The following is an 11,403-nucleotide window of genomic DNA, read 5'->3' as shown; positions in this document are numbered from 1 at the left end:
AGAGTCCTTTCCAGTTAAAAGGATGCATTGACTGACAAACACATCAATCACAGCTATTAAAGAAAAAAAAAGTCCTTGTTTATGCAGTCCAAAAATCCATGGCCTTGATATTACAGCTAGGAGCTCTGTGACCTCCTCCTAAGACACCCATCCTCAAACACTGACCGTGGAGAATACTGTCGTGAATAGATAACCTCACTAGGCATCTTTGAGAATGAACTGTGTTCTGGGGAATAAGATGATCTAAGAAACTACCCTGTTATCCTAAGACATTACTGTGTCTATTGGTTCTCAAATCTTTGTGACCTAAGAAATCAAAAATTATTCATCTTATTTTTAGGGATGAAGTGGGGGAAACTCAGACACTTTTATTTGCTTCCCACCAGATAATCTGTGTGCCAGACAGCTTGAATAATTTGTCTAGTATCAAGGTTTAATCATTACTCAGCCTTCTAGATGAAGAGACTAATGTTTAAGGGCCATGGAAACAGTGGTCCAGCAACATAGATGAGCTGTCATATTTATCACACATACAATCTTTTCCCCCTTTCTCTGTACTTCATTCCCTTCTCTTCCCCATACAAGACAAGCCAGAATGGTTGAACCATGCTTTGATGTATTGTCCACCTCAACCAGATGACCTCATTCTTGCAAACTCTAGTCTAGTCTCGTTCTATCTTCTTCCCTACTTGCATTCTTTGCCATGGTGTATACACCTGCCATAACACTGTAAGACATTTTTTACATTTTAGTCTTTTCTTTTAGAGCAAGGACAACTTGTTAAACAACATACCTGCTTCTTACCCTAGGCTGAAGTGGGATATGTTACTCATATTTAAGTAAGTACGAGTTCAAATGAAGCAACAGTGGTACAATTAGTCAGATTTCTGTGCAGCGTACTTCACATTTAAGGCAGATTACATTAAATGATTTAAAAAGTTAATAGGAAACATATTGGATCCACCAATATGAATGTTAAAGAATATAATAGCAATAACACTGTAGCGCAGTTTTAATAAAGATTTCCCTCAATAATAAATATCATTAAATTTGATGAACTAAATATATACTATTAATTAATATATATGTATATGTAACCATTGTACTGCATTTAGGATTGAGTAAATCAGAAAAAATATTTGTATTTGATCACATAGAAAGTCTGTTATATTTGCTTATTGCTAACATTTGAGAATTCTATTTATTAACTTATGAAAATTTTAAATAAGATACAGTAGTAATTAAGGAATGTATAGAAATGCAAGCTCATTCTGAATCTTGTTTTTATATAGCTAAGAAGCAGCATTTTCTTATAACTGAAGCTAGCTTAAAGCACTTCCATTTTTAACCTGCACCTTTTTTGTTGTCAAATCAGTCTAGCTTCATGTATATAATAATTATAGCTTGTCTATTCAAAACTGCTTAGAGGAGTTTGATGTGCTAGCTAGCTTTTAGTCAACTTGACACAAGCTAGATTCAGCTGTTAGTAGACAACTTCAACTGAAAGAAATGTTTCATAAGATTGTCCTGGAGTCAAGCCTATGATGCATTTTGTTGTGACTAATGACGGATGTGAGAGGGTCCTGTCCATTGTGGGTGGTGCTATCCCTAGGTCCTAGATGATGTAAGAAAGCAGATTGGACAAGCCATGAGGAACATGCCATTAAGCAGTGTTCATCCATGGCTTCTGCTTCAGTACGTGCCTCTAGGTTCCTGTTCTTAGTTCCTGCCCTGGCTTCCTTCAGTGATGGGCAGTGATATTGATATGGAATTGTAAGGTCAAATAAATCATTTACTCCCCAAGTTATTTTTGAGCTTAGTGGTTTATCATGGAAAAGAAATAGACCTAACTAAAACACTAGATAAGATCAGTAGGGAGGGACATAATTTTTACTTTATGTACTACTAGGGCCAAAATAAATCCAATCAAACACTTCTAAGCACTTTACAGTATAAGAAAAGAAATTTAGAATGTATTTCCTAGTTGAATTATTAACAGGAAAAATATAAAAACTGTTGGATGTGAATGCCAAGGACATCAAAAGATTTCCTCCTGTTTTGCGACTCTAAATATAAACTTTGTTTCTTAGTGGAATTTTAAAAAATAATCCCTTTAATCTTGAACTTCCAAAATTGGCTATAACTTTACAGGCATTTAGTTACACTATTTACTTCTAAAAAAACATAGTTGATAACATCTGTGACCTTTGTCTAATTGAGAACATGCTTTTGTTACATAAAATATTCCCTGTTTTCTAGCTAGACTAATTTTCATGCACAAGAATATGAGTTTGGCTCAAGTAGAGGTATTAAAATAATAGGCGCTGGTTAGCAGGAAATTATATGCTCCTGAAAAAAGCACAGATCTGCTTAGAGCCTGAGAGGGCACAAGAGAAAAGGTGACAGTTTAGGGGAACTTCTCTGCCTAAATTTGGCAATCATTGTGTCCAAGAGATAAAGAGGCGAATGCTGTGCCTTGGTGTAAATATGATGTATAATTTGTACGTTTGCATAAATGTAAATATTTAAATAATTCATGACATAAACAAGATTTACCTCAGTTAACTTTTTGAGAGGGGTAAGATGTTATTTTATGAATGCTTATGTGTGTAAAAATCAAACTCTAGGACATACAGGAAAAAATCTTCCTCTATTATTTTATTTCATTTCCTTCTCATTTACCTTCACCAGATCTAATTCAGTATTATCGTTCCTTTGGTTATGTTTTCTGAGAACTCTAATTGATGTCACTTCCTCATCAGCCCTAGACTTTAAACAATTAGATGGTTTCCGCATAACATGCTCTTCTCTTGTACCATCTAGTACTTATGTCACATGAGACTAACACACTGGTTGTATCACGCTTACATATCTTTGGTTATGAGGCTAGTGTATCACAGATGATAACTCCTTCATAATGATTTGGGGGAAATCAATAATAATTTCAGTGTTAGACTTATCAGTTGACAAAAGAGAACTATGGTCATCTGGATGCAATTTGTTTCCAGTAGGGGCTCTAGTACTGCATCTAGGAAGTCTGGCATCTTTGCCTCATTGATTCATATGTGGGTGAATAAAAAAATCTCTATAGAAGACTTTAAATATATTTGCAAAGCAAGGCTTCAAGACACCCAAATAATACAAGGCATTATCAGTTTAGAAATTTGTAATAAAATTGATACAATTTTGAAGGGGTTTTTCTTTTAGCATGCCTTTGTTCCGTGTTACATAGGTACTAATTTTCATAAGAGAACCCAATACTTATTTGCTTGTTTTGTTGTATTTGTCTTATAATAAGCAGGTCTATTGTCTTACCTTCATGCAAAATGCTTCAGTTATCTGCTTTTCTCTTCTCCAACTCCTTACAGAACCGCCCTACTTTCCATACATTCAACTTCATGCTCTTCCTCTTTCAGAAAACAGAACAAAGAGCAAACAAACAAAACCAAAAACACAGAACCTGAAATAGATTCACCTCCAGTGGAAATCGTTCACATTCTGAACAAGTTATTAAGCCAGGAATTTTCCTATTTCTTTCCTGTATCAAAAACTCTGTTCATCGTGAGCCTAAGTATTTGGCAGAAGTACAGGCTCACTGTAGAACAACATCTACAGTCACAGGTGTGGTCAAGGGAGACATGTCTCAGGAAATGACGTTTGAACTAAGAGTTGAACCATGACACGGATCCAGGCACTTGGAGAAGTTTTACAAAACTACCTTGGAGAGTCACAGCAATGAGGACGAAAGTCCTGATACAGGTAAAGGTTTAATGTGGAGCTCCACAAACAAACAGGAACAAGGACTGGAGCAGTGGCTGTCAGCCTGTGGGTCATGACCACCAGAAAACATTTGCATCCAATGGTCTTAGGAACTGAGACACTATTCCTTAACAAAATTACTGTTATGAAGAAGAAATGAAAATAATTTTTTTGTTAAGGGGTCACCATAACTAAAGGTTCATATTAAATAGAAAGGTGTTGTGGGATTCCCTTCTTTATATGTGTTTCTTTTATTGGTTAATGAATAAAGAAACTTCTTTGGCCTGTGATAAGGCAGAATAGAGCTAGAAGGAAAAACTAAACTGAATGCTGGGAGAAAGAAGGTGGAAAGTCAGTGAGACACCATGCAGCTGCAGGAGGAGAGAGATGACAGAAACTTTCAGATGGGTTAATTTAAAATGTAAGATCTGGCTAGAAATATGTATAAGCTATTGGCCAAGCAGTGATTTAGTTAATACAGTCTTATGTGGTTATTTCAGGTCTGGGTGGTTGGGAATGAATGAGCAGTCTCTAGCAAAAGGAAGGTTGAGAACTACTGGGCTGGAGTGAAGGTGTAAGTGTGAATGAAGACAAACACATTAGGCTCCCTCTGGTGTCAAAGCCCTTGGTTCCATGAATTCAGTCTATGCAAGTCTTATTGCAAAGTCAGGCTCAAAAACAAACACTCTCTTTTCTATGTTCGAAGCTTTTAAATGTTAAAACTGCCTGGTATATTAGCAGTGGAGGAGAACTGCTCATTTAATTATTTTTAGAAAAGATATTCAATTATATTTTTCTTCCTGGAATCAATTTCTTGTGCCCCTCGACAAACTGACATGAATTGATATGTCAAAAATCCATGCAATAAATCATGTTTCCAACATTTTCTAAATTACATATTGCATAGATTTACAACTTTTTTACTTTTTTAAAATTCAAGCTTTGATTACAAGTAAACCTTTCCTGTCTTGGCGGGAATGACGTGTGCCCAGGAATGTTTCTGCAAGGTGCACTTGGCTGAGCGTATTTGCACCTGCATGTGTTGGGTTGTGCCCATCCATCTCCAGATATACTTTTGGGAAGTTGTAACAAAGCAAGAGTCTGATTTAATATTTTATTCTAAAGAAGAAAATCAATTTCTTCATCCCAGTGTGTGACAGGATGTCATTTTGATTAGTGTGCCTTTCGCTACATTCAGGCTGTTTAATTTCAGTAAAAGGCGGCAGGAAAATATCGTCTGGGAGGAGAGTTGACAGAACCCATGATGTACTCATGGCAAAGGTATCATTATTTGAAGAGGATTCTGACACTCTTCTGACACCATCCCGTTTCAGCACCCCTTGAGGACAGGCCGCTGAGAAACGAGGTGGACGGAGGTGGAGGAGGAAGGGAACCAATGTGAAGACTGAGTCACAAAAAAGACCCTGTGCCATGCCTGTGCAAATAGGATCTCTAACGACTCTTGGAGTTCTGGCCACAGAAAATGGACTTAGCAATAAAAGTCCACCTGTATACACCCATGGTTAGTTCCAGACTCACAACTTGAGATATCACTTTGTCCCATGAGCCACTGTTGCTATATAAGTGTCTTGGAGGAAGAATAAACAACACCCATCTTCCATTTCTCACCCTGGTCCCAATCTGTTGCCACCTCCATGTCTGGGAGCCATCTTTGACGGTCTAATAAAAGAGCACATGCACCAGCTTTACCGGTCCTGGCTCCGGTCACACAGCAACAGATATTAGGGCTTTTAAGATAATCTCTTTGCCTTTAGTTTTCTTTACTCAAGATATAACCAGCACAGTTTGGATTTCCTTATGGTTCACGGCATTTATCTTCTTTCAGACTTGAATAAAGGAGCTGTGCTGACATCCTGAGAAATCTGAGCTACTCTCACTATTCATCTTGCATGTCCATTGCACCCTTTTATCCTTCCCATCGGCGCTGCTCACTGCCCTAGGGGCTAGGCTGAGCTGTGTCACTAGCCCAGATCCTTGCGTTGAACTGACATATAAAGGACCTCATCCATTGTATTTCTAATAGCAATTGTTGCTTGTCTTCTTTTTATTTTTGGGGTTGTTTTATTACTAGAGCTTCCCAATTGTGTTTGACAGGCTCTAGGCATCCACTTTCAATCTCTCTCTCTCTCTGTGTGTGTGTGTGTGTGTGTGTGTGTGTATGTTACACTTAATTTAAACATCTAGATCTCGGTTGAAGCAGGTTTTTAGATTGTGAAATCCACTTCCTTGGGATCCTGATGTTTCTTGTTCTTTTTATCACCTGTCAGAGTCTTTTTTGGATCCTAGAATGGCTTGATCCCACTAGTGACTGCCTGTAAACTCCTAACCCATGGTGGCTTTCAGGGCAGAGAACCAATAGATGCCTTACATCACCTCCACACACAACCGAATACACACACAGGTGATCTCATCGCCATCTTGTGTCATCCTCTGTATTCATTAGAGGCATTTGGGCTTTATGCAAGTTTCTGGTCTTGCTTGGTGGAAATGATACATGCCCTTCATCCTAGCACTTGGGAGGCAGAGGTAGGCAGATCTCTGTGAGTTCAAGGTCAGCCTGGTCTACAGAATGAGTTCCAGGACAGGCTCCAAAGTTACAGAGAAACTCTTCCTCAAAAACAAAACAAAACCAAAACAACAAAAAGTATCTGGTCTTAAATCCCCAAGTGTAAGATTTGGTCTTTGTTCCATTTTGTTTAAACAGATTTTGCTCTAACAGATTGAATTTCAAGGTCTAGACCTAAGAAATCAGCAATTGCTAAAAAACATTAGCCACTATCTCTTGCTAAACTTGAGCATTTTATTGTAGGTACCCAAGTCTTTCCCCCTTTTCTTCGTGGTGATTTGCAGGGCTGTTTGACCTCTGGCTCCCTGACCTCTCTGCTCTGCACTGGCCTGAGGGTATAGCTTAGAAAGAACTTGGCTCTCTTTTGTTATGGTAATTCCACCTGTGAACAAGGTTCCAGCCATGGGCCCTATACGCCTGCCATGCCTGCCTCCCCCAGCTGATTCTGGCCTTGGGCGCCCGGCACCTGTCATCTTCTTCCACTGCTCCTGATAGGAGGGGGCTGTGCCCTTTTGCCCTCTTGCCCACTACTATATATACCCGACTTGAGTTTAATAAAGTGGCCATTTGCTCTTTGGTGAATGAGCAGGTCCCTTTGTGTCTGTGTGTTTAAACCCTTAGGACAATCGTCCATTCTCATGGACTCGAGTCAGGAAAAGCACGCGCCTATTTCGAGGTCCGGGTATTCACAGAAAAGTACAGAGGCTACATTTTATTTTATATTTTTTATGTGTCATAGATTTTTTCTTTTGTTGAAAGTAGATTCTTTTTTCTTTTATTTTTCTTGCAATATATTCTGATTTCAGTTCCACTCCCCGTACTTGTTCCAGTTCCTCCCCACGTCCCATCCCATCTGTGTCCATACCCTTCTGTCTCTCCTTAGAAAATAAACAGCCATCTAAGGAATTATAATAAAATATAAAATAATAAAATAAATAAAAAACAAGCAAATCAATATATGACGAAACAATCACACAAGAAAGGAGCCAAAGGAAAAGCACAAAAACTACATATAGACAGAGAAACTCATGCTTGCACACAAAGGAATCTCATAAAAACACAAAACCAGAAGCATAATATATCTGCAAAGGACCTGTAAGTTAAAACAAGAGTTGACAGTATTATGACACAAAGACTCTCCAAAGATGCCATTGAGTTTGTTTGTTTCCATACTGAGACTCCCTAGGAGAAAACAAATTTTTTATTCGCAAGTCGGTATCAATTGGAGATAGTTTCTGGGGTAAAGATGGAAGCATGTGTCCACTGTGTCCACCTCTTTCAGCTCTAGGGGATTTTCTAGTGCAGGCCCATGTAGGCTTTGTGTATGCCAGCTCAGTCTCTGTGTGCTCATATATGTGCCTGTCCTGTTGTGTCTAGAAAGCCTTGATTCCTTGCATCCCCCATCTGCTACGGCTCTTACAGCTTTTCTACCTCTACTTCTGTAGAGTTCCCTGAGCTCTGAGGGGAGAATTTGATGGCGACATCCTATTTTGGGGAGTGAATGGTTCGAGGTCTCTCTCACTTTCTGTACATCGTCTGGTTGTGGGTCTCTGTATTTGTTCCCATCTGCTTCAGGAAGAAGCTTCTCTGATGGTGGCTGAACAAGGCACGGATCTATGAGTCTACAGAATGTCATTTTATTGACATGTTTTCTTCAGCAGAACTACAGTATTTGATTTTACTTTAGGTCCCTGGGGCTTTGAAATATTAGTTTAAGATGTGCTACATTCCTTTATGCTGTGGACCATTTGTTTAATGATGCGAAGATGGGTTGCATTCTTTTATGCTGCATTTGTTTAACTCTGTGAAGCTGTGCTACTTTGTCTAGAACATCTGATTGGTCTAATAAAGAACTGAACATCCAATAGTGGGGCAGGAGAGAGAAATAGGTGGTGCTGTTGGGCACAGAGAAAAAATAGGAGGGGAAACTTGGGAAAGAGAGAAGGGTGAGAAAAGAAGAAAGAGCAGGAGGGCAGGGGCCAGCCACCCAGTCAGTCACAGAGTAAGAAGGAAAAAAATAGATAGAAAAAAGTAAAATTTCCAGAGGCAAAATGTAGTTAATGAGAGATAATTTGAATTAGAAAAAAACAAGCCAAGCTAAGGTCAGGCATTGATAAATAAGAATAAGTCTCTGTATATTTATTTGGGAGCTGAGTGGCAGGCCCCCATAGAGAAAAAAAAAAATCATCTACACCCTGACTTATTTAGTCTCAGGTTCTTGGCCACCCAAGCAGCATTGGGTAGGGATTACATATCTTAGAGTGGGACTTATTTCAAATCACACACTTTGTGCCACTATTGTACCAGGATATTTGTAGGCAGACCACTCTTGTAGATGGAAGGGTTGTACTTGGGTTGGTGTTTATCTTTCTCCTTTCATAGGGTTAAACACTTTCTCACCTTGGGAAAACACTTTCACTTTCTGTCAACTCAGTGATATATTTGTACAGACATTTTATCTTCTTATTCCAGAAAGGCTGTTGGAGATATCCTGTAATCAGCCAAGATCGTATGTGTTTATCTAATTAGACCTACGTAGCAGACTTTTCTTCTTTCTTGGTTGCTATAATAAACCACTGAGCAAAAGCAACTGGGTGGTGGGAGAAAAGGGGTTATTGTAGTTTATAGGTTATGGTCCATCCTCAAGGGAAGCCAGGGCAAGGGCTCACCTCATGAATATGGAGGCAGGAACTCAATGAATGCTGTCTACTAGCTTATTCCCCATGGAATTCCCCTGCTCAGCTTGCCTTCCTATAAAACCCAGGACCTCCGATAGGTAGGGTAGTTCCACCCACAGTGGGCTGGACCCTCTCCAGTCAGTACTTAGTCAATAATATGCCCCACAGACCTGCCCACAGGGCAGTCTGATGAAAACAATTTCTCAACTGATGTTTGTTTTTCCCAAGGGACTCCAGTTTGAATGAAGCTGATAAAACCTGAAACACACAATGTGTTGGTTTACACATTCCTATTTCTAGCAATTAGTTATGGAGCAGTTTTTGCTTGTCAAATGCTTTAGCATAAAAGGAATATATTAAACTGATAAAAAAAACAGTCTCATCAAATTTGCTGTGTAGAAAGTGACATGAAGGAAGGCAGAAGGTGAAGATGAAATGCCTGAGATATAGGATGTCATCTTGGACTGCCTAAGAAGGGCCTTAGTTTAATGACTATCAGCCAGCCCAGAAAGTTTCAGAGGGTCTTCATACACATCTACCTATCAGCTTCTGTTGGCCACTTATCATGACAAAATGTATTTCACTTCTGTAGGATTCTAATTGTAAGGTAGTCTGTGTGTGGCTTTTTCCATCAGAATTAAAGAAAGCACAGAAAACATGGACTTAGGAGGCATTATTTTCTTGTTATTTAGCAGTATTTAATTTCATGTTTTGATTTCTAGTAAGTACTACATGTTCATTAACACGGTCAGACTGCCCTCTGGAGGAAGAGCTTCAAACGGTTTTTAAGAGTGTGAAGCATTAGGAGACAAAGAAAACAGATTTGTCTGAACTAAAACTCAGTCTGGTAATAAAAACAATGTAATTTTACTATATAAAGAATAGTAAGCAAATCAGGCACAAATTAATAAGCAGGACATTAGAAAGTGTGAACATGTGTACATAGAGAACATTGCTAAAATTTTTATTTATTTTTCAGATCTTCATGAATCCTTAACAGTGAATTAGTTTTTGAACATTTGCAACTTTGGACAATAACTGTTGATTTTCTTTTGAAAGAGAGAATATCTCACCTTGTAAGGAGTTTAGTCTTGAACTCATGGCAATCCTTCTGTCTCAGCATCCAAACGAATGTGATGTGAGAAGTCCTTCTGTATATGTGTTTCTTTTATTGTTTAATGAATAAAGAAACTGCTTTGGCCTATGATAGGGCAGAATAGAGCTAGGCGGGAAAACTAAACTGAATGCTGGGAGAAAGACAGCAGTGTCAGTGAGATACCACGTAGCCCCTAGAGGAGAAAGACACAAGCCATCAGCAGGAACCTTTCTTTGCCAGTAAACCATGAACCTCGTGGTAAAATATAAAATAATAGAAATGGGCTAATTTAAGATAAAAGAGCTGGCTAACAATAGGTTTAAGTGATTGACCAAGCAGTATTTTAATTAATATATTTTCTGAGTGATTATTTCAGGTCTTGGCATTTGGGAAATGTATTAGCAGTCTCTGTCAACAAATTGGCACACAACGTGGGGCTCAAACCTATGACCCTGAGATTAAGAGTCTTATCTTTTGGGTAGATAAGAGTCTGCCAGCATTGATGGGAATAAAGACATGAGCCACAATGCTAGGTTTTAAAGACTTTTTTTTCACACAAGCAAGAGTAAAAATAAAAAAAAACTTACAGAGACATTTGACATTTTATTTCTTATTTTTCTAAATTTATTTTGGCATGAAGGTTAGAGAAGAAAAGAAAAATGACTTTTACTTTTAATACTATGAATTTTATTACTTTTTTGAAGTCAAATTGTTGTGATAGTATTGAGATTTTTAAATTAAATTCTTTTTTGGAAAATCATAACTCTAAGTTTGATTTAGAAGCAGTTTGATATTATAAGGTGTTAGATAATACTTGTAAAAAGCCTAAGAGACTTGCAACCTCTCTCTCTCTCTCTCTCTCTCTCTCTCTCCTTCTCTCTTTCTCTACAAACACAGACACAAAGTGCTTACATCCTTTTATATTGCTAAGTGGCTTTGGAAAAGTCAGTTGCTTCAATGATACTTTAATCAGTTACAAAGAGGAAACTGTAAAATCCACCAAGATAACTGAGGCCAATAATGGGAAAACTATGGGAAATGACTGTTACATGGCCCCATTTCAGGAAGTGATCAGTTTAATACAGTATCGGAGTCTGAGACAAGCCACAAGAAACATCTCTACACACCTCAAAACCAAATTGTTTCCTTGTGTGAATTCAAACAAATACTGTTGAGTAGGTAAAATTTGGGGATTCCCAATCTCTTTAGGGAGAGCACTGATCAAATGAAGTGACATTTCCACCCCCTCCTGCTGATGGAGAATCTAAATTCATAAAATGGTC

The sequence above is a fragment of the Myodes glareolus genome, chromosome 19, assembly GCF_982192425.1.
Source record: "Myodes glareolus chromosome 19, mMyoGla1.1, whole genome shotgun sequence".
In the NCBI taxonomy this organism is placed as follows: Eukaryota; Metazoa; Chordata; class Mammalia; order Rodentia; family Cricetidae; genus Myodes; species Myodes glareolus.
Note: the sequence above shows the minus strand (reverse complement) of the source record.